At 29.8% G+C, this 24,785-nt stretch overlaps 3 long non-coding RNA genes across 6 annotated transcripts; 1 reads left to right on the forward strand and 2 right to left on the reverse strand.

The window, feature by feature from the left end:
* Nucleotides 1-832: 832 nt before the first annotated feature.
* Nucleotides 833-3,518, forward strand: LOC125586399. Of its 4 annotated transcripts, XR_007322913.1 has the most exons (7): nucleotides 833-1,561; nucleotides 1,775-1,896; nucleotides 2,033-2,104; nucleotides 2,204-2,266; nucleotides 2,669-2,828; nucleotides 2,926-2,999; nucleotides 3,254-3,518. It is a non-coding gene; the product is annotated as an uncharacterized LOC125586399 (long non-coding RNA). The 4 variants fall into 4 exon arrangements; XR_007322911.1 differs by having other exon boundaries at nucleotides 2,033-2,266; XR_007322914.1 differs by lacking the exon at nucleotides 1,775-1,896.
* On the reverse strand, nucleotides 2,239-8,525 carry LOC106424240. Its single transcript, XR_007322915.1, has 4 exons — nucleotides 5,770-8,525; nucleotides 2,883-5,682; nucleotides 2,536-2,791; nucleotides 2,239-2,448 (listed from the first exon to the last, which is right to left on the reverse strand). It is a non-coding gene; the product is annotated as an uncharacterized LOC106424240 (long non-coding RNA).
* Nucleotides 8,526-9,721: 1,196 nt separating this feature from the next.
* LOC106424285 lies at nucleotides 9,722-12,981 on the reverse strand. The gene is made up of 2 exons (XR_002658043.2): nucleotides 10,222-12,981; nucleotides 9,722-10,134 (listed from the first exon to the last, which is right to left on the reverse strand). It is a non-coding gene; the product is annotated as an uncharacterized LOC106424285 (long non-coding RNA).
* Nucleotides 12,982-24,785: the final 11,804 nt, after the last annotated feature.

A 24,785-nucleotide genomic window follows, 5' to 3' on the forward strand; every position in this document is an offset into this window, starting at 1 on the left:
ATTTTCTTCTTTCTACCATTTAATCCGGTTGTTAATATTTTAGCCAGTTAATACTGAAATATCTCATCTTTCAGATTTCCAAAAAAAAAACTGAAATGTCTGTTTTAATCTTATAATTAAAAATAGCCAAGTCATTTTTTATATAGTATCCTTTTTAGTCAGTTAATATTTTTAGTTTATTGTTATAGGAAATCTGGTGGATGGTAAAGTGAAGATATAGTTAAAGTTACATTATTAAATAAATATGAGATACAGGTGTAGTAGACATGCCTTTTAAAAAAAAAATAATGTATAAAATAGATTATGTGATATGTGGTTGATAAATGATACATAGATCGCCAATCAATTTTTAATTCTATAAGATATTTTTTGTATTCTAACAAAAAATAATTATAGGTTAACTTCATAAAAAAATATAAATAAAAATGAGAAGTAAAATAGTTTTCCATATAAAAATGAAAAAATCATCTATGAAAACTGAAATAGTGGTTTAAGATAATTAATTTTATTGATTTAGACGGAACTAGGAATTAAAAGATAATTAAGTCGCTGGAAATTTGTCTGCCAGCCTCAATGTTTGAACAGAGAAAAGAATTGATATGTTTACGGCTAATGTGTCTGAGTTTCTTTCAAGACAGTACGTGCACGTGGAACGGTCGAACATAGTCCAAAATTTTAGAGGATTCATAAAAAAAAAAAAAATTTAGTAATAGTTATAAATTTAAAATCATACTAGATTTTGATCCGCGCCTCCGCGCGGATGCTGGATTTAAATTTTGTTCAATATAATTTATAAACCATTTATTTTATAAAATGTTCATTTATATTTTTATGTTTTGTAAATTCCATTTAGAGTAATATATATGATTTATAATGTAAAAATGTTATATTAAGAGCTTTTTCAATCTCTACATAATATTATATCTATAATTCTATAACTTGATGCAGTTTGATATAAGTGTAAGATTCATATATTAACTTACTGGGTTTTTTTTGTTTATTTATTTAAAAAACGTTTAATTTTTTTTGTTGTAGTTGATCATGAATTATTATTAGTTTTATGATATTTTATTTTCTTGAAAATTGTATTGTAGCAGATTAGAATCTATATTATCTATTATATATTATAGTTTCTGTTTTTATTTTCACCACAAAGAAACAACAACCATAAATCTACTTTATTTTATTTCAATAATTAATATGTCAATTATTTTTAAATAATGGCTTAAACTAAATAATAAAGTGAATTGGGTCATAAAATTGGGCTAGAGTATATAAAAAATTAGTCTATCAATTATTTAAAGAATTGGGCTGGTCCAACTAATCCAACTAATTACTCCGGGAAAAAAACGTATATGCTAACTCAACTACTTTTTTGCTTTCTCCTAAACTTCTCCGTCGCCCCTTCACTGTCTCTCTCTTTGACACATGCAAACTGATGTTGCCTCTCTCTTTGATCTGATCTCCGTCTCGATTATGACTCAAAAAACTGATCAAATACAAAATCGGAGGAATCCTAATCCATAATCATCAGATTGTTCATCGATTTATTCAAAAAAAGGTTAGACTGTTTATATTCTTTTTATTTAATTGACATTGTGAACGATTAGGTGTTTTTAATCATAAAAATTGTTCAAATCTTTTTTAGATCTGGCATCTCTAATAGTAGATTGGCCATCTCCGTTAAAATCTTTGAAGATTAGCATGTAATAGATAAAGTCAGTGTTAATTTGGAATCTTTGTGTACATCGAAACTCAATTATATGATGACCAGATATTGGAATCATTGCAAGGTGCCGTAAAGAAGAAAAAGGAGATGATTTGATTAAACGCTTTCTATCGAATTATGACAGAAGCAAAGTTGGGTTTCTATTTCTCTTAAATGATTTCTGTTTGGTAGGTTTTTTTTTTTTCTAATTTCTATTTTGAATATTCATTGGTTGTTCTGTCACTTCTATAACTCACAAAAGAAAAAGGCAACTTTGATTATTTATAGTTGATAATGTTTTTGTTTTTTTTACTTGTGTTCCAGAGATGATCCTAACGAAGCATTATTCTCTATTCATAATTTTACTAAGAGCATAAGCAGCGGGTGATAGTTCAGGTTTACATCTCTTAAAACTCTTTCTTTGTTCTTTTGAAATTATTATGTGTTTACTAAAAGCATGTCTTATCCTTTACACGGTTGATATGAGACACATAGTGAAGGAAAACAAAGACTGAAACAAACGAATGAAAAGCATAAACAACTTGTCTTGCATATCAGGTAGTGTATCTTCACTTTCGTTTAGTAATTATTTGTGAAAAAACTGTCATGTTTGACTACAAAAGATTCAATGATCAATCTATTATTTGTGTCACGTAGTCGGAATACAACCCTCTTACGATCTTCGTTCTTGACCTTCATAGTCTGTATAGTGCGCATATCAAAAATTTCACCGATGACATCTGTTCAAAAAATATTGTTGAATAGTTTATAAATCAGTGAAAAAGTATGGATTAATATAAGAAAAAAAACACAAATGAATATCATACCAATTAGGAAATAGGGATTCAATTTTCCCTCAATGATATCTTCATAACTTGCAAGATCAAGGAAGTGGTTGTTGTTTTGTAAATCAGATATTGATATGACTGTTTCACCACTGATTGTCATCTTGTACTGCAGGTTAGTTGGTCGATACTGCCCACCAGCCTGGGATACGGTGAAGTTTTCAACAAATCGCCATTCTCCAATTGGTAAGCCTCGCTGAACCCGGAACATTTGACTTCGTTTGCATGAAGCATGAATCTTACCACCCAGTGAGAAGGAGAAACAAAGTATTAAAGTACGTTCATAATTGTAATCTATATAAATATATATGTTTAAAATATTTTCCTACTGTTTCATCTGCAAGAATGCACTCAAGTGTTTCTCCTCCAAAGTTCTGTTTCCAGGAATGAAGCATCTTCACACGTACTCTCCACCCGGTTTTGAAAGGCTTGACATCCTTAAGCAGGTTACAACTCGCGTTACTCGACATCTCTTGTTAAAAAGTCGATTTTTTGGTGATGGGTTGAGAAGTAATAATTTGAGTCGTAGAGGGATATCTATATATATGGTTACGAAAATTGGTGAGCACGTTAAATATCACAAGGAAAATCTAACCATTAAGATATTGGTTGATTGTATGGTTGATAGATATTTGGGTATATTCCTTTTTCTCTTACGGAATACATTAATCTATTGTTATATTTGTTTGCAATGATTTAGGTAACTAATTATGGAGGATCTCGATGGCTTTTAAGGAGATACGGATGCAATATAAGACATTTGGAAATATCTATATCTTGGAGAAAAAAAGACGTGGGCTGAAGGTTTAGTTTAGAAAATTAAGGAAATCATATATTCTATATTGCAACCGAGATTCAAGCGAGAATTCAAACTCTCTAGATTGCAACGGAGAATCTGGTTAATTTTGTTAAATTACGAAAAGGACATTAATGAAGTCAAGAAAGAAAACGTTTTGTCCTGCTAACTTTGTGTTCAAACAACAATAATTTTTTTTTTTAAGTTTGCTATCCTTGTATTCAAACAGTACCAAAAGGTACTTCAGTTTTAATAATATAGATATTTATAAGAAAGTCAGAATCACTATATTTGAATTTAAATTTCGTATTTATAACCAATAAATATAAATTTGGGAAGACGAGTTATTTCCCCACGAAAAATATAGTATACCAGTGTATGTCTCTCAAACTATGACCTCATTTTAGATGTCTCCGAAATAAAAGTTCTAAACCTATTTTTCCATGAAACTTAAGCTTACTACTTATATCTCCATAGATTAAAAGTTCCAAATCCATGAACCCATAAAATTAAATTATTTGGTTTAAAATTTTTACTGATAAACCAAAACCATCAAAATTTTAATAATAAACCAAACTAAACCAAATTCAAAAATTAAACGTGACTATAAAAAAATAAAACAAACCAACGCTTCTTCTGGTCTTCTTATTCCTTAATCAATCTGTAATCATGGCTGAATTCAAAAACTCAGAAATTTTCGAAAACCCAGCTTGAAGCCATAGTAGAAGTAGTCAAGAAATCAAAATCATAAACCCACAAAGTTTCTTCCTTTTTATTTTACTTCTACGTGAGACTTGTCTTCTCTGATCCATTGATGTTCTTGTCTAAATATTATTTGACTTGAGACACTAATGACAGTTTTCTCCAATTAAGAGATTTTATTTATTTAGAACGGGGCTGAAGGAGAAGACATAAAGAAACAATGTGTTAATGGTGATAGAGGTGGTGGGGCCGTTGAATCAAAACTTGTAAACCATTGGGTTAATGGTGATACTAATCTCTTTATCTCTCTTGAAGAACATGTCTGTATTGCTAGCGACGAGATTAACAAGCATATCCAAAACAATGAGAGAAGAAAGAAGAAATTAATTAATGGAAGCAATACATATGTAGATGAAGAAGTGATTGGTTAGGGATTAGGTGAAGAAAAAACTGGGTAAAATCTGGGGAAAAAGGGGTGAGGAAGAGGATGATGGTCGGGTCACGCTTTTTGTTTGGGTTTAACTGAATTAGGTTTCGGTTCTATTTAAGAGTTTTTTTTGTTTGGTTTTGTGATTATACGGGAAATTGTCTTAACCAATATCAAATTGAGTTTCATGGAGAAATATGTTTAGAATTTTTATTCCGGGGACATCTGAAATGATGTCATAGTTTGGGAGACATATGATACTATATGATACTTCCCATGGGGAAATAGCTCGTCCTCCCTATAAATTTAGATATACAAATTACAATTCTTAATTTTGTTTATATAACCAACTAAAAATGCAATAAATTAGGAAGTAATTAGTATTTATATCAATTACATATTTTGGAAAGTAAGAAATAGTTGTTGATGTGTGTTTGAATATTCAATGGTGGTATAGAAAGTTAGTATTCTAATTTGATTATGTTTAAGAAACAATTATCAATTAGTGAGAATAAACAGGGAGAAAAAGATATATTTTTATTCACCATTTTTTTAATAAAAAATAGCAAACACAAAGAAAAAAAAACTAGCCTACAACTTCTGTCGACAAGAAAAAAAAGTGTCTTGCCTAATCAAAGAGTATATAGCTTTTTGTCTAACTACTATCCAGATTTGCTCTATTATATTTATAAATTATAATTTCTGATTGTGGATATAATAAACGTAAAAAAAAACTGAAAAAACTAGAAGAATGGCTAGAAGAATGATCAAATTTGATGATTTGATCGATGAATTTACATTGAAAAATGTCAAATGATCAAGTTCAATGATTTGATCAATAATTTACATTAACAATTAGAAAATTGTGTTATTTAGATATAAAATAATTAATTTGATGTATTTATTTTCTATTATAATGATATTTTGTAAAAAAATCTAAATTATTTCAGATTATTAAAAATGGTCTTATTTTCGTTTTTGAACAGAGCCTGTATAAAGTTTGAGACGGCCTCTATGCATGAAAAGTAGTATAGCAATATTGATGGAATTCCTGACAATTACATTTTTTGGAAAGTAAGGAATTATCGAAGAAATATTAAGAGTTACTGGCACGTGTACTCAGATCATATAGCGAGCTTTCTCTTAACAGGTGTCTGAAGGTGTTAAGATTGTGGACATTGATAGAAGTTTGGACGAGCGTAGCCTAAGAAGAAGAATAATGAACCAGTTACAGAAAAATTTAAAAAACTCTAAATAGCAAACTAAAAATTGATATAAGGTTCCAGCTAACCTTCACATTAATAAGCAGCATGTCGATCACCATCATCTCATCGCCTTTTTCACATTATGGGCCTTCCAAAATCGAAGTAGTCTCACCTGAACAGTTTCTCTGCAGCAGCCAGCCTTCAGCTCCGAAAAGTGAACTTGAGAAGACGCCATGGTGGAGAGGTTTCAGTGATAATGGACACGAACTCTGGGTTTCGAAAGGCAAAAGATTTCGCTCTGTTGCTCATACGCTTTATTTTTTTATGCAACGCAGGAGGTGAAAGGTGAATTAAATAATTAATAAAGAGTACGTAGTGAAAATAGTGGGATAGCTTGATTGATTGTCATTTTCGCAGTGTAACATCGTCAAAGAAGATGAAAGGGAGTCGTCAAAGAAGATGAAAAGGAGTCGCAAAAAATATGTTTCCTTACACCGGCGAAAGGAGAAAGCTATGACTTATCTAAAGTAATTATAATTTGGGTCACTATATTCTATTATATTATAGAATAACTCTATTATAGAGTGAACCATTGGGAAAAATCTAACTCTATAATAGAGTTACTCTATTTTAGAGTGAAATATAGAAAAAATTATTGTGTACTATTGGAGATAGTTTTACTCCGGCGAAGAGAAGACGCTACGAGTTCTTTAAAGTAATTATAATTTAGGCCAAAAATAAATGAACCAAAATAAAGTAAAACAGATGTCAAGAGTTGAAACAAATAGAGAGTGAAGGTTTAAAAAGAGAACACGTGGAAACAGAAGGAGCATCCACTGCTGTGGTGCTTTTCTAAAACAAGAGAAAAGTCTAATATACTGTTATACTAGTAGTATTTCCGCTCTTTGTGCGGGGTTTTATATTTCTTATTACATCTAGTTGCTAAATGTATTTACATATTGGTTCGTTTAATTTTTTTATCTCTCTTGTGTAGTTGTTTTACAGCATAATTGTTGAGGTTTTAGATTTGTGGTGACTTGGGTCCGAGCAGCTTAAACCTATTTTGCTTCTCATGTTTGGCTATACTTCTTGTCATATTTTTTTTATGAACTATATTGTCAACTTGTTATTGCGTTAATGTTGTTAGAGAGAGAGTGTGTCTTGATAGCCTGATGTTAGGTTGGGGAGGAGGGGAGGGGGAAGTGGTTTCACCTGTAAATTATGTTCGTGTAGTTGTTTGTCTAAGTGGAAATTTGTAATGAGTGTATTGTTTTTTTTTTCAAGGCATACTTTATGTGAATCTTGTAAGTTACTAACAGTTTAGTTGACTTTTAGATAAGAAAGCATGTGGTGGAGAATATATTTCCACCCCATCACTCCCGATTCTGAAGTGACATAATTTGTAGACCTGAAATTTTTATCCGAGATCCGGATTCGATCCGAGATCCGATCCGGATCCGATCCAAAAATCCAGATATCCGGAGGGGTCAAATCCGGATCCTGATAGTAAAATGTTGGATCCGTCAAAACCGGATCCGGATATCTTGATTTTTTAGTTCGGATATCCGGATCCGTAAGTTTTATTAATAATTATTTCAAAAATAGTAATATCTATATATAAAACTAATTTTATTTTATATATTTTCATTTTTATAATAGTATATATAAATTTTATGTAAATTTTGTAATATTATACATAGAAATAATTTAAAATATTATTAAATTTTTTTAAAATTATTATTAATATTGTATGTATATTAATATTATTCTTTTTATTTATTTTAAGGATCTAGATCTGAATCCGGATATCCGCCGGATATTACAATTTTTAGAAAGATATCCGACGCCCGGATATCCGAGAACCCCGGATCCGGATAAAGATCCGGATCCGGATACCTTAAAATTGCCTGGATACCCGATCCATCTCAGGTCTAATAATTTGTATACACCATTTTTAAAGAATCTGAGAGCAAGTGCACTGATAGTCTCTACCACCATTTCTCAACAACCAAAAAATATTAAAAAAAATCAAAAAGAAGAAAGAGAAAGTAAAAAAGAAGAGAGAGGCGAAGAAAGGTACCTCGAAGAAGAGACATTCTTGTGGTCTTGAGAGATTAGCTCTCTACATGTCTTTTTCGTAGTGGCGTAAAGCTTTTTAACATGGTAAAATTAATTGTAAAAGAAAATTATGTAAAAGTATTAATATAATAAGGTGCAAAACTAGAATTGAGAGACCCAACCAATGATGATGCCCTCATGAGAACCTATTACGGAGAAGCAACAATCTACGTTGTACCTTTGATTCCTATGGTTGGACGGATGGACCAGTGAGGTGTGCATACCTCGCGGTGATCCTTTCATGCTGAGTGGTTTTGGAGCTTTGAGTGAGTGGTCGGTTCTTCCAAAAGGGTTTCTAGTAATCTTGTGAGAGAGATGGTGTTGTTGCAGTGAAGTATACAAAGTATGTTATGGTAAAACACATATGAACCGGTTAATATAATGGGAATTAAGGAATCCGTATACATGCTGGAAGCCTTTTGGGGTTGCTTTTTTATTGCTTGTAACACTTCTCTAATTATTGTACGGACCCCACTTCTCAGCTTTGGTACTATCGGAAAACTCAGCGAATGAAATGATAATCGAAATAATTACACCGAGAGGCAGTCTATGAGTAAGTAGTTTTTTATAGCTAAACTCATCTCTATTATTAAAAGTGAAGTACCCATTAAAAAATATCCCTAAGTTTTCTAACTTATTTACACTTTTATGCTACTGAGAATTAAATTAAACTACCTATTTTAATGTTTGTTTTTTCCATTTAAATTAATGAGTTTTTCTTAATCAAATTTAAACTTAATGTCATTAAATGAACCTACCTATTTTAATGTTTGTCTTTTCCAGTTAAATTAATGAGTTTTTTCTTAATAAAATTTAAACTTAATGTCATTAAATGAACCTAAAAATACATCATATTTAACGTAGCTTATTACGGACGAGTATGGCCCAATAATGAACTTGAATTTTATTTTTACGAAAACGTGAATCACTTGACTTATGTAATATTTAAAATATATTAACTACAATATAACAAATGCATATAACCTACCTATGCTTTATTTTGAAATGATCATGCTCAAGTTTTATATAGTCAACTTACATCATGCATCGATCGATGTACAATATTCAAACCATCTATAGCTTTCGTTTTCTTTATAGGATGTATCAACAAACCAATCATCTCATTGATTTTCTTAGCTTTATAAAATAACAAATCAATAAATACAAACTCAAAATCCAATATCTTCTATTAATCAAAACAAAATATCTTCAATGTCGTATCTTTAATGTATCTATTAAATATAGAAACTATAACCATAATTACACTAATTATAAGAATAGATTTGATTCCAACCAATTGATCTATTGCTTCAGTAATTGATTTGCTTGCAGGAGATAAAACAATAAATTTATAATTTATAAGAATATAAAGATATAGAGATTCCAACCAATTAATATTTGCGTATGATTTTCGCATAATAAACTTCAAATTGAACATTGAAAAAGATAGAGAGATTTTTTTAATCTTTTACCGACACAGAACTTAAACAAAACGAAGAGTTAAAGGTAATTTTTTTGTTACACTTCCCGGAAAAAAACGGTTACAACATGGGTTTTCATAATATGGCCTTTTAACATATTAATGTTATGGACATTTAATAATTATCTTGACGAAAAACAAAGACTATAAATAATTTATTATTAATAAAATTATGAAATTATTTACAATTTGATGACTAATTCATCGTCTTTTTTTATATGTTAAATTTTTCATAGAAGTTTAAAAATCATTTTATTTTATTTAAACATGTATAACTAATTTATAATCTTTTATGTCGTACTAAGTCATAATATAATATTTCTTCATATTTTACATTAATAACCATTGTTTTTATATATCGTCTACATTTCTCTAATTACGTCTTTTTGTTCAATATTTTATATGATATCGAATATTCGTCATAAATGGATGGTTTAAGATGCCAAAAAAAGATTTACTTGGTGAATATAATACATCAAATATTACAAATACATCATTTAGTTAAATAAATAAACAAAAACAAAAAATTCATATCCGCGCTGGCGCGCGGATCAGGGTCTAGTTTTCTAGTTATAAACTAACTAGATAAGTTTGTAATTAATTGATATCACCCTAACTAATTTAACATCTGATTTCTGCGGACACTTAGTCAAGTCTCTTCCTATCAAACAAAATAAAGTGGGTCCATGTATCTTCTTCTTCATTCCTTTTCTTGAGTTCTTTATTTTTATTTTTGTAAAAAAAATATTGTTTTTCCAAAACTTTTCTTGAGATCATATAGCGAGCTTTCTCTTAACAGGTGTCTGAAGGTGTTAAGATTGTGGACATTGATAGAAGTTTGGACGAGCGTAGCCTAAGAAGAAGAATAATGAACCAGTTACAGAAAAATTTAAAAAACTCTAAATAGCAAACTAAAAATTGATATAAGGTTCCAGCTAACCTTCACATTAATAAGCAGCATGTCGATCACCATCATCTCATCGCCTTTTTCACATTATGGGCCTTCCAAAATCGAAGTAGTCTCACCTGAACAGTTTCTCTGCAGCAGCCAGCCTTCAGCTCCGAAAAGTGAACTTGAGAAGACGCCATGGTGGAGAGGTTTCAGTGATAATGGACACGAACTCTGGGTTTCGAAAGGCAAAAGATTTCGCTCTGTTGCTCATACGCTTTATTTTTTTATGCAACGCAGGAGGTGAAAGGTGAATTAAATAATTAATAAAGAGTACGTAGTGAAAATAGTGGGATAGCTTGATTGATTGTCATTTTCGCAGTGTAACATCGTCAAAGAAGATGAAAGGGAGTCGTCAAAGAAGATGAAAAGGAGTCGCAAAAAATATGTTTCCTTACACCGGCGAAAGGAGAAAGCTATGACTTATCTAAAGTAATTATAATTTGGGTCACTATATTCTATTATATTATAGAATAACTCTATTATAGAGTGAACCATTGGGAAAAATCTAACTCTATAATAGAGTTACTCTATTTTAGAGTGAAATATAGAAAAAATTATTGTGTACTATTGGAGATAGTTTTACTCCGGCGAAGAGAAGACGCTACGAGTTCTTTAAAGTAATTATAATTTAGGCCAAAAATAAATGAACCAAAATAAAGTAAAACAGATGTCAAGAGTTGAAACAAATAGAGAGTGAAGGTTTAAAAAGAGAACACGTGGAAACAGAAGGAGCATCCACTGCTGTGGTGCTTTTCTAAAACAAGAGAAAAGTCTAATATACTGTTATACTAGTAGTATTTCCGCTCTTTGTGCGGGGTTTTATATTTCTTATTACATCTAGTTGCTAAATGTATTTACATATTGGTTCGTTTAATTTTTTTATCTCTCTTGTGTAGTTGTTTTACAGCATAATTGTTGAGGTTTTAGATTTGTGGTGACTTGGGTCCGAGCAGCTTAAACCTATTTTGCTTCTCATGTTTGGCTATACTTCTTGTCATATTTTTTTTATGAACTATATTGTCAACTTGTTATTGCGTTAATGTTGTTAGAGAGAGAGTGTGTCTTGATAGCCTGATGTTAGGTTGGGGAGGAGGGGAGGGGGAAGTGGTTTCACCTGTAAATTATGTTCGTGTAGTTGTTTGTCTAAGTGGAAATTTGTAATGAGTGTATTGTTTTTTTTTTCAAGGCATACTTTATGTGAATCTTGTAAGTTACTAACAGTTTAGTTGACTTTTAGATAAGAAAGCATGTGGTGGAGAATATATTTCCACCCCATCACTCCCGATTCTGAAGTGACATAATTTGTAGACCTGAAATTTTTATCCGAGATCCGGATTCGATCCGAGATCCGATCCGGATCCGATCCAAAAATCCAGATATCCGGAGGGGTCAAATCCGGATCCTGATAGTAAAATGTTGGATCCGTCAAAACCGGATCCGGATATCTTGATTTTTTAGTTCGGATATCCGGATCCGTAAGTTTTATTAATAATTATTTCAAAAATAGTAATATCTATATATAAAACTAATTTTATTTTATATATTTTCATTTTTATAATAGTATATATAAATTTTATGTAAATTTTGTAATATTATACATAGAAATAATTTAAAATATTATTAAATTTTTTTAAAATTATTATTAATATTGTATGTATATTAATATTATTCTTTTTATTTATTTTAAGGATCTAGATCTGAATCCGGATATCCGCCGGATATTACAATTTTTAGAAAGATATCCGACGCCCGGATATCCGAGAACCCCGGATCCGGATAAAGATCCGGATCCGGATACCTTAAAATTGCCTGGATACCCGATCCATCTCAGGTCTAATAATTTGTATACACCATTTTTAAAGAATCTGAGAGCAAGTGCACTGATAGTCTCTACCACCATTTCTCAACAACCAAAAAATATTAAAAAAAATCAAAAAGAAGAAAGAGAAAGTAAAAAAGAAGAGAGAGGCGAAGAAAGGTACCTCGAAGAAGAGACATTCTTGTGGTCTTGAGAGATTAGCTCTCTACATGTCTTTTTCGTAGTGGCGTAAAGCTTTTTAACATGGTAAAATTAATTGTAAAAGAAAATTATGTAAAAGTATTAATATAATAAGGTGCAAAACTAGAATTGAGAGACCCAACCAATGATGATGCCCTCATGAGAACCTATTACGGAGAAGCAACAATCTACGTTGTACCTTTGATTCCTATGGTTGGACGGATGGACCAGTGAGGTGTGCATACCTCGCGGTGATCCTTTCATGCTGAGTGGTTTTGGAGCTTTGAGTGAGTGGTCGGTTCTTCCAAAAGGGTTTCTAGTAATCTTGTGAGAGAGATGGTGTTGTTGCAGTGAAGTATACAAAGTATGTTATGGTAAAACACATATGAACCGGTTAATATAATGGGAATTAAGGAATCCGTATACATGCTGGAAGCCTTTTGGGGTTGCTTTTTTATTGCTTGTAACACTTCTCTAATTATTGTACGGACCCCACTTCTCAGCTTTGGTACTATCGGAAAACTCAGCGAATGAAATGATAATCGAAATAATTACACCGAGAGGCAGTCTATGAGTAAGTAGTTTTTTATAGCTAAACTCATCTCTATTATTAAAAGTGAAGTACCCATTAAAAAATATCCCTAAGTTTTCTAACTTATTTACACTTTTATGCTACTGAGAATTAAATTAAACTACCTATTTTAATGTTTGTTTTTTCCATTTAAATTAATGAGTTTTTCTTAATCAAATTTAAACTTAATGTCATTAAATGAACCTACCTATTTTAATGTTTGTCTTTTCCAGTTAAATTAATGAGTTTTTTCTTAATAAAATTTAAACTTAATGTCATTAAATGAACCTAAAAATACATCATATTTAACGTAGCTTATTACGGACGAGTATGGCCCAATAATGAACTTGAATTTTATTTTTACGAAAACGTGAATCACTTGACTTATGTAATATTTAAAATATATTAACTACAATATAACAAATGCATATAACCTACCTATGCTTTATTTTGAAATGATCATGCTCAAGTTTTATATAGTCAACTTACATCATGCATCGATCGATGTACAATATTCAAACCATCTATAGCTTTCGTTTTCTTTATAGGATGTATCAACAAACCAATCATCTCATTGATTTTCTTAGCTTTATAAAATAACAAATCAATAAATACAAACTCAAAATCCAATATCTTCTATTAATCAAAACAAAATATCTTCAATGTCGTATCTTTAATGTATCTATTAAATATAGAAACTATAACCATAATTACACTAATTATAAGAATAGATTTGATTCCAACCAATTGATCTATTGCTTCAGTAATTGATTTGCTTGCAGGAGATAAAACAATAAATTTATAATTTATAAGAATATAAAGATATAGAGATTCCAACCAATTAATATTTGCGTATGATTTTCGCATAATAAACTTCAAATTGAACATTGAAAAAGATAGAGAGATTTTTTTAATCTTTTACCGACACAGAACTTAAACAAAACGAAGAGTTAAAGGTAATTTTTTTGTTACACTTCCCGGAAAAAAACGGTTACAACATGGGTTTTCATAATATGGCCTTTTAACATATTAATGTTATGGACATTTAATAATTATCTTGACGAAAAACAAAGACTATAAATAATTTATTATTAATAAAATTATGAAATTATTTACAATTTGATGACTAATTCATCGTCTTTTTTTATATGTTAAATTTTTCATAGAAGTTTAAAAATCATTTTATTTTATTTAAACATGTATAACTAATTTATAATCTTTTATGTCGTACTAAGTCATAATATAATATTTCTTCATATTTTACATTAATAACCATTGTTTTTATATATCGTCTACATTTCTCTAATTACGTCTTTTTGTTCAATATTTTATATGATATCGAATATTCGTCATAAATGGATGGTTTAAGATGCCAAAAAAAGATTTACTTGGTGAATATAATACATCAAATATTACAAATACATCATTTAGTTAAATAAATAAACAAAAACAAAAAATTCATATCCGCGCTGGCGCGCGGATCAGGGTCTAGTTTTCTAGTTATAAACTAACTAGATAAGTTTGTAATTAATTGATATCACCCTAACTAATTTAACATCTGATTTCTGCGGACACTTAGTCAAGTCTCTTCCTATCAAACAAAATAAAGTGGGTCCATGTATCTTCTTCTTCATTCCTTTTCTTGAGTTCTTTATTTTTATTTTTGTAAAAAAAATATTGTTTTTCCAAAACTTTTTTTTTTATAAAATATGTTTATAATCACTATCTTTATTATTCAATCTATATTTTGAAATCGGTCAAGCTATAGTTTTGATGGTGGTCAATTCAACCTTCAATTTTGGCGTTTATGTCTTCTCGCGTCGCTGTACTCTGTTTTTGGGCAACATAATACTCTCTCCTTATATGTATTTTTATTTCTCAACCTTTATCTTTTTCCTTCTTTAATCCAAAAACTTTTCCATGGAAGTCGAAACTTTTCTCGAAGAGCTCCAATTCATCTCTTCCCCGGCATACTCGTGCTTTGAAACTCGCACTAAACTCTCTATCGCCGCTGCAGTAATCCTCTCTCACTCGTGACTGTCCATCCATGTTCAAGCTCTCTCGCTCAATGGATACACCTCTGCCTCGAGCTCCAATACACGATTCAAAGTTGTGGCACTGGTTCTAAGACAACAATAACTTTGGTTGTTCTTACGCTAGGTCTCATGATGAAAGTGTACAAAATTATAATTTTTGAATGTAGATATATGTTTTTGTGAATTACACAGATCATTACCATTGTTGTCAAAAAATGTACCTTCATGTCTATAAATCATCTCCGCCCTTGAAGCTTAGCTATATTTATTGATCATTTAGATTTATTGTGTATAAATTTTTGTTAATTAAATGTATTTTTTTAATACATGCATATCAACATTCTTATGTTTTTGAATCCGATTTCTGAATATTTATTTTTAGCAGGCAAAGAATATACATATTCTTGTTGTTTTTTCTGTTTTTAATATTCTTAATAAAGTTCATATTACTTTAGGTTGAATTTCAAACCATTTAGACAAAGAGCTATCAACTTCTTTGCTAGTTTTTTTTCTTTAACTTAAAAGTTTTGGGAATATGACATGAAGGAAAATGTAAATGTGTGAATTATAAAAGTCTATGTATGCTTGAGTGCTTTTTGTGTTTCTTTTGAGTAAGGAAAAAACATACATAAGTAATATAAAATCACATGTTCAGATATTAAAATTTACATTAAGAAATTTCCGTTTATTTCTCCTAAAAGACAAAAGTTATACTCCTAACTCCTCTGACCTCTCGAACTCCCCTTCTCATGTTTTGTGGTTCGACTTGATTTTGAAATGACTACTTTCCTTAGTTGCGGCCATCGAACAATCTCCACTATCGGGTTCTTCCATAATTTCTCCACTACAGTCTCCATCGTGAGCCGATCTTTATCATTCTTTCAGACATAGATCAGCCATGGTGGATATGTTATGGTCCTTCAGTTTGACTAACATGTATCTAACAATGTTTTAATTGTTTGAATGTTTCGTTTTGTTTTGTTTTATATCTGTTTTCCATAGTGTTCTGAATTATGCTGATTTTTGAAATATTATATGTTGTCATGTATGCATTAAATTTTGTCTTTGTTGGGCTTTAAAGAAACGCTTATTTAACATTGCGAGTTAAAGGTTATTATACATGAACTATTGAGAATCCAAAAACCAGGAGCAGTGGTTGGCCGAACATGAGCGATACATGCTGTGATACATCATCAGTTGTTTCTTTCTTCAACTTGTTTGACATTGCTTTTGAATATTAGTCTACGGACATCGCCCAATCTTTTGTTTTCTCTATCTTCATTTAGAGAATGGCCAGGTTTTCTCCAAAACATTATAGATAATTTCCTTAGCTACAACAAACACAGAGACAAAATAAAACACCCAGAAATAGCTTTCATCCAATTTACAGTAATAAACCAGTTTTCACATTAAGGACCAAACTTGCTTCTGATATCAAACCACAAAATCTTCTTTAGTAAAGAAACTTTCTGATCGTTCACAACAACGAAAGTTCTCAATTCTTGAAAGGAAAGCATACATCAAAAAGGGTTTCTCTCCAGAGAGATAAGGAGAACGCCATTCCTTCTTAACTGTCTTCTGTAACATAACAAAGAAGAAACCACGGACCCTAGAGAACGTTTATAATTTAAAGGGTTTAAAGTAAAAATCTTCTCGTTTCAGATATCTCTTTTTCTGCCTATACCTTGGTACAGTTGATGCTCATATAGCTGTTAGATAAAACCATCAAAGAAACAAAGAAAATTCAGAAATTAATTAACCAAAACATGTGAGCATGAGCAATAACTTCTTGTGGGTTCGACTGGTGACCATTCTGGAAACAAGAGAAACGAATAGAAAAGATGTTGTTTCTTCTCAAATTTAACAAAGAATATTTTTGTTCTTTATTTCTCTACAAAAAAAAAGAATGATAGAGAATGAGAAGAAAAAAATATTCCTTATGAATGATGATATTTTTTATGAACGTTAGGGAATACATTATTTTTCGCCCTTCCCTAGTCACCATTTGTTGTAGCTTTATTGATCTGCTGCAAAAAAATAATTTTTTTTCTTTTGCGTTGAGACACTTGATCAAACTAAGACATGTCTTCAATTTGTGTATTCCTTCTAGTAAAACTCGTGTTTTCTTGCCTGAATTGTTTTAATTTTTGTTAATTAAAGAAAACACTAAAATCGAAACCAATAAATTAACTGAATACAATGAGGTCAAGAGTAGAGACTCTAGACAAATTCAGAATGAGATGGAAAACTTGGTCAGCCGGTATACTTGTCCAAAACGGCTTTAACCCGTTTCTTGGTAATTAAACTCCTCTTGAATTGTAGAGTTAGTGATATCAGAGAAACTCTGTCTAGCTTTTTCTAGATTGTAAATGAGATGAATGTTGGAGAGGTGATATATACCTTCATTTCTTATCGTTGTCAACTTGCTATTATGCGTTGAGTGCTTTGACCCTCTTCGTTGAAAATGTTTTTTAAACCCATAACTTCCCCAAAGAAATCTACAAACCACCATTTAAATGAAAACTTCTTTCAAGGGTTATATAACGATGTTATTTGATGTGCTTGTGAAGGAAATAGATTAAACAGAACCTAGAAAGTAAGTTTTTGTGTTGGCCAAATCAGATTTTGTCAAAGTTGCGGAACCACCGGAAGCTCTTTGTCGGATTCCGTTCTACCGTCGCAGCAATCTCAATGAAGAACATGGTTTGGTCCGCAAAACTAATAGCAACAGGGGCATCAACATACCTGAAGTTCCTGTTGCTTCGTGTAATATCGAGGAATAACACTAGATATGAATTAGGAGGAGGAGAAGAATTTGTCTAGGGTCTTCAGGCGGTGTGTTTCTATACCGAATCAAATTGATGGAACTGCAACTTAAAACGTAGTGGGATTAGTGGGTTTCTTCAGTGAATAACATTGGAAGCGTTAAGGCTTCAGCAAAAGATGGATGGGAAGCAATTCCGAGACGATTACACAATTGGGAGGAGTTGCCTTAAATCTACAGTTACAAAAACACGTGACCTCAAAACGACCGAGACGAAGGAAGTAGCGTGAGTCGTTTGTGGGCCTGTTATACTAATTATAATGATTCATTAAACATTTAAGGACCATCTTCAAATTTTATGGAGTAAAAATTAAAACTGGAACTGCAACGTGGCAACCAACGCCTCCAAAGAGAGATAGAAGCTTATTTTATAGATATAGATAGATAGATAGATGATTTAAAAACCAAAATCAGATAAAGACATAATTAATCAAATCATTTTAGTGTAATATTATAACACCAAAGAAAAATAGTCAACATAGCTTATTTTTATTCATAAAATGAAATAGAAACTAAACGTCCTCAACATTAATCTTTAATCCAATAATACATTAATTTTTCAGGCTTACGATCTTTTGATAAGTAGATAGCATCATCTCGTGCGTTCCACACGTATAGCGCACCACATCTGAAAAAGTAAGCACCTCTATATGCTCTGAACGATCGCTGATATTCTACATTTTCTCCCTTATGGAACAAGTCACAGTCGAACCACGTAGCGAAAGCGATATCATCATGAAAACTAAAATTATAAGGAGGAGCTTTAAATAGTATAGAATGATCTCCTAAATCATCGTCAAAGGATCTGCAATGGACTTTGAGAGTACTTTGACTGAGAGCTAGGCTGTTTTGAAAAACCACAGTGTTTTTTGGGCATAAACCAGCTTCACTAAACCCAAAGTATAAAGCAAATATAAGAAATAAAATATTAAACCAGAGATTCATTACTTTGAATAAATCAACGTTCTTAAAACTGATTATACTTCAGAAGGTTACGAAAACATATTCAGTTAGATTTTTAGTATGTAAACTATATATATATAAATATATAATTTTACCCTTTTTAAATCCTATAGAAGTAAACTTTGACCAAATATATACTTTATATAGTAATAAATAATATATATATTATTTAGTATTAATTAAAGTATACTCTATGCAGACAAATTGGTCAAAGCTTAATTTATGGGATCCAAGAAACTAATAAATTATATATATTTATATTATTTATTACTAATTAAAGTATACTCTTTGGAAAACTTGGTCAAAGTTTGCTTTTATATATGTATAATTTATTGGTTTCTTTGATTCTATAATATCAAACTTTGACCAAATTTTCCTCTAACTAGAATATACTTTAATTAGCAATAAATAATATTTATCTTTTTGTGTCAAATAATAATATTTATTTCTACATATAAAGAAGTCTTTTTTTCTAGTTCAATTGTTGACAGATAATAGATGAACCAAAGGGTGACACGTCAGCCAATTCATTTTCTTCGTAACTTTGTTGCATACTCCGGTGTTGTTTAACAGGCTGGCCATTTGTTGGGTTTTCATGGACTGCGTTCAATTAGAGGCCACGATTTCTAATTCAACATTTTGCAATATGGAGGCAAACTCATAAGATATCAGAAGCCCATTAAGTATGCACCAAACAAAACGGGTCCTTCACTAGGGAACATCTTATCCTTATCGTTGTTGCTTTGACACTGGGAAACGCCTGATGTTCCCATTCATGTTCTCAGAAAATGTCTTCAATCGATGATCCCCTATACTCCTCCCATTACTCTGTGATCAATGCAAATATCTAGAGCTTCAGTGTCTATATAGAGAAGGCCAGTCGAAGTGCCAAACGGCTCAAACCTAAGTTGAAATTATACAACTTCTGATGACTGGAAGCTTAGTTTATGACGGATGTTTAGGAGGTGAAGCGGTAGTAATGATTAGTGGGATAAATGAGAGTGAAGGCCAAGGAGCGGTTGTTAAGATGTCGGAAAAATGGAGTCTCGTCCATCACATACGTTTGTTTCTCCACTCTTCCATTCTCACATGCTTCAATCTAATTCTGAAACACAACTACTTTAAATAAACGTGTTATTTAAAGTACAACATTGTCTTTGTGATCTGATCTGAAGTAGAATCATTGTAAAATGTATTTGATGATAGCAACTGCCACCAGTCATCCTTTTATGTTGAAATCCAAGTATATTCGTTGTGGTTATGTACTATTTGCTTCCTGTTAACACTCCGACGTCGAAAATGTAGGTCACTTTCATTTATAAATATCATTTCTCCTTAATCATAACAAAGCATTAAAAAACATGGCTCCTCCTGAATGTTGTCGTTTGTGGGTGGATGAATAAACCTACTATAGATAATAGATCCGGCAATACATTTACTAACAGAAGAATATGCACATGATATTAGAGAATTCATATTGGTGGCTCAATGACAAATTAACGTAATGGGAACAACTCTCAAAACTAATCGTGACAGGAGTGTGACCAAACAAGAATTTTGGGTTGCTTCTTGCAACATCAAAGGCACTCATATCATATAGCGAGCCTTCACTCGAGAGGTGTGTTAAGATGGTGGTCATTGATAGAGGCTTAGATGAGCGTCGCTTAAAAAGGAGAATAATAAGTAGAATAATGAACCAGTTACAGAAAAAGTTAGAAAACTCTAAATAGCAAACTAAAAATTAATAAGGTTCCAGCTAACCTTCATATTAGTAAGAAGCATGTTTATCACCATCAGCTCACCGCCTTTTTCACATTATGGGCCTCCCAAAATCGAAGTAGTCTCATCTGAACAGTCTCTATCCAGTGGCCAGCCTTCAGCTCCGAGAAGTGAACTTGAGACGTCGCCATGGTGGAGGGGTTTCAGTTATAAGGGATACGAACTCTGGATTTCGATAAGCAAAAGATTTTGCTTTGTTGCTCATACACTTCATTTTATATGCAACGAAGGAGGTGAAAGGTGAATTAAAGAAGTAATGGGGAGTACGTAGTGGGAATAGTGCGGTAGCTTGATTGATTGTCATTTTCACAGTGTAGAGCACCCTATTAGTAAACTTACGAGGGAGTTCACACAGATTCCAAAAAAAAAAAAATATTAAAATAATAAATAGTGATGAACTTGTCTTTTTCCATCTCTTCCCAGTGAACCGGGTGCATCACTGTAGCGCGGGCCCCACGGCACGTGGCGGCCCGCGATTGGTCCGATTAATTTTTTTTTTTTTTTTTTTAAAACAAAAATCAAACAGAAAAAAAATATAATAAAAAAATACTTTGTGAACCCATTTCATGGGATTCACTAATGGAGGTGCTCTAACGTCGTCTAAGAAGATTAAAAGGAGTCGCCAAAAATATGTTTCCTTACACCAGCGAAAGGAGAAAGCTATGATTTCTCTAAAGTAACTATAATTTGCGCCAAAACTAATTGGGCCAAAAATGAAATAAAACATATCAGGAGAAACAAATCGAGAGTGAAGTTTTAAAGAGAAGACACGTGGAAACAGAAAGAGCATGGCGGTTTTTTAAGACCATCTCCAAAAGTAAAAAAGTTACCAAAACTTCAAATTTAAAATTTGATGGCACTTTTCTCCAAAAAAACAACTTTGAACTTAATTTCAGAAGTTTTAAATTTTATGCTGTAGTCCTTCTTACTGATAAAAAAGCATAAAATTTTTATTTAGCAATAAAATACAAAGTAAAAATATTATACACATTATTAATTAATAAGATAATACATTTTAATAACATATTACATGCATTTTGAAATAATAACTGAGTCTTTTTATTTTATTTTCATACTAGGGTAAGCCCGGGCTACGCCCGGGATTTTTATTTATTTTCTTAATTTAAGTTACTATAGTATTTATATTTATGATACATATATGTAAATGTTAAAATGCATATCATAATTAATTTTTTTTTTCAAAATGTCAAAATTTACTTATCTCCTAATGCTTTAATAATTATTGCATTTTGTTAGATATTTAGTTATGCAGTTTTAGCAAAACAAATTGTTGAGTTTTTGGCTATCACTGCATGTAAATATATGATCCTAATTTTTTAAATAGTATATGTATTGTCTAAATAAAATTTCGTGATTGTTTAACTTATAACTGGATAAAAGAAATAGGCAAATTATGACTAAAGCAATAGAACTTGAACACATGTGTACATTTGAAAGTTGTATGCTCCTTGTACTCATAAAATGTTAAAGATCCTTAAATTTTATCTTCATCTATTTGGATAAATAGATATGATTGTCAAATTTGTAATAATCTTATTTTAATTACTGTGAAATCCGAGTTTTTGATACATCTTAGACAAACATAAAATTCACTTTTTGATATCCAATCATTAATTGAGGTTAATAACTATTTCAGAAATTTTTTGTAATTATGTTTTCCCATAACTTATAGACATGTATTAAATTGACTATTGAATTAATGTTGTTTGGAAAATATAACAAAAATATAAAACAAAAGTACCAAAAAGATATTTTCTATAAAAAAGGAAGCAAATGAATATATTTTCTAGTATTAGACGCACACATGCAGTCTTAGTTTCTTTTTATATTGTAACTAGGAGTTAAGTTAATCCGCGCTACGCGCGGAGCTATTTTAATTTTCAAATGTTAACTATATAGCTATTCTTTTGGATGTTGTATTCTGAACAACAACAAAATTCTGAATTGTATGTTTGTGTAAATACATATTTCCTTAGAAAAAACCAAAAAACTATATATTTTTCAGATAGATGGTTGATAAAAAAAAAAAAAATAGATGTTTGATATAGTTTTTCATTTCTTATACTGTATATTTACTTATTATTTAATTTTTATTATATTATAGGGCAACTCTCTCAAATAGATTTTTTAAAAAAAAATTTGTCACAAAATAGCAATCAATAAGGAAAATGACCAAAATAACTCATTTTTATTTTGAATTTTCTTTTCTTTTTTTTAATTTGAAACCCTATCCTCAAAACTCACCTCTTAACTCTAAACCCTAAGTCTAGTTTAGTAACCCTAGGGTATAAATGTATTTTTACTCTTTAATAAAACGTTTTTGGTCATTTTTCTTATTGAAAGCTATTTTTGTGACAAAAGCTTAAAAATGACTATCCTAGAGAATTTTTCTATATTGTTTATTTATTTATTCTAATTTTCTTGTTTTTATATCAAATGGTGATATTACGATAGATGTTTAACGTAATATTTATATTTCTTACATTGTATATTTTCTTATTATTTATTTAACTATACAATTTTCAGATAGATGTTTAATTTAGTTTTTCCATTTTTTATATTGTATATTTACTTACTGTTTATCTTTTCTTATTTTTTATATTTACTTATGGGCAATTCTCTCAAATAGCATTTTCTAAGTTTTTCTCACAAAAATAGCCTTCTAAAAAGAAAATGGCCAAAAGAGCCCCTTTTATTTTGAAAATTTTAAATTTATTATTTTTTTAAAAAAGTTTGAAAGCATATCTTCAAAACTCCACCCCTTAATTCTAAACTCTAAGTCTAGATTAGTTAACCCTAAGGTATAAATGCATTTTTACTCTTTAATAAAACTTCTTTTGGTCATCTTTCTCATTGAGAGCTATTTTTGTGACAAAAACTTAAAAATGGTTGTCCGAGGGTATTTCTCTTTACTTATTCTAAATTTCTTGCTTTTATATCAATGATAATATTACGATATATGTAATGTAATATACTTATTTCTTATATATTATATTTATTTATTTTTAATATTTTCCTATATTTTATATTTAGTTAATATTTATTCCTTCCTATAATGTGTATATATATTTACTTATAAAAATATTTGTAAATAATAAAAATGTAAGACAATACATTTTCAGATAGAAGTTAATGTTGTTTTTCCATTTCTTATATTGTATATTTATTTATTTATTTTTATTATATTTTATAATTACTTATTCTATTTTTTTTGCTCGCCCTTATATCAAATGGTAAATATTATTTATAGATATTTAATGTAATATTTATATATCTTATATTGTATATTTACTTAGTATTTATTTTACTTTACGTTTTTCAGATGTTTATGTTGTTTTAATATTTCTTATATTGTATATTACTTATTATAAATTTTTATTCTAATATTATGATAGATTTTTAATGTAATATTTTATTTCTTATATTATATATTTACTTATTATTTATTCTACTTTACATTTTTCTTATAGATGTCTAATTTAATTTTTCCTGTTCTGATATTTTATATTTACTTATTGTGTATTTTTCATTATATTGTATATTTATTTATTTCAATACTACGATAGATGTTTAATATAATATTTATATTTCTTATAATGTATATATACTTATTATTTATTTTACTTTACATTTTTTCAGAGAGATGTTTAATTTAGTTTATTCATTTCTTAATTGTATTTTACCTATTGTTTATTTTTATATTATATTATATATTTATTTATTTTTTATTTTTTAGTAACAATATCATGTGTCATCTTTCGGAAAAAGATTTTTTTCGCTGATGTGGACGCTAGATGGAGCCTCAAAAGGTCCATTTTATTAGTATAGATTTATTCTAATTTTCTAGCTTTTATATCAAATGATAATATTATGATAGATATTTAATGTAATGTTTCTATTTCTTATATTGTATGCTTGTTTTTCTTAATTTTATATTTTCTTATTAAAATATTTTTGGAAATAAAAAAAATTTAAACTATACATTTTTCAGATATATGTTTATTGTAGTTTTTCTATTTCTTATATTTTATATTTACTTTTTTTAATTGTATATTTACTTATCTAATTGTTTTGCTTTTATATCAAATTGTAATATTACGATAGATGTTTAATGTAATACTTCTATTTTTTATTATATATTTACTTATTATTTATTTAACTATACATTTTCAGATATATGTTTAATTTAGTTTTTCCATTTTTTTATATTTTATATTTACTTACTGTTTATCTTTTCTTATTTTGTACATTTATTTATTCTAAATTTCTTGCTTTTATATCAATGATAATATTGCGATAAATATTTAATGTAATATTTTTATATCTTATATACTATATTTACTTATTATTTATTTTTAT

Source organism: Brassica napus, chromosome C4 (genome assembly GCF_020379485.1).
Source record: "Brassica napus cultivar Da-Ae chromosome C4, Da-Ae, whole genome shotgun sequence".
Taxonomy (NCBI): Eukaryota; Viridiplantae; Streptophyta; class Magnoliopsida; order Brassicales; family Brassicaceae; genus Brassica; species Brassica napus.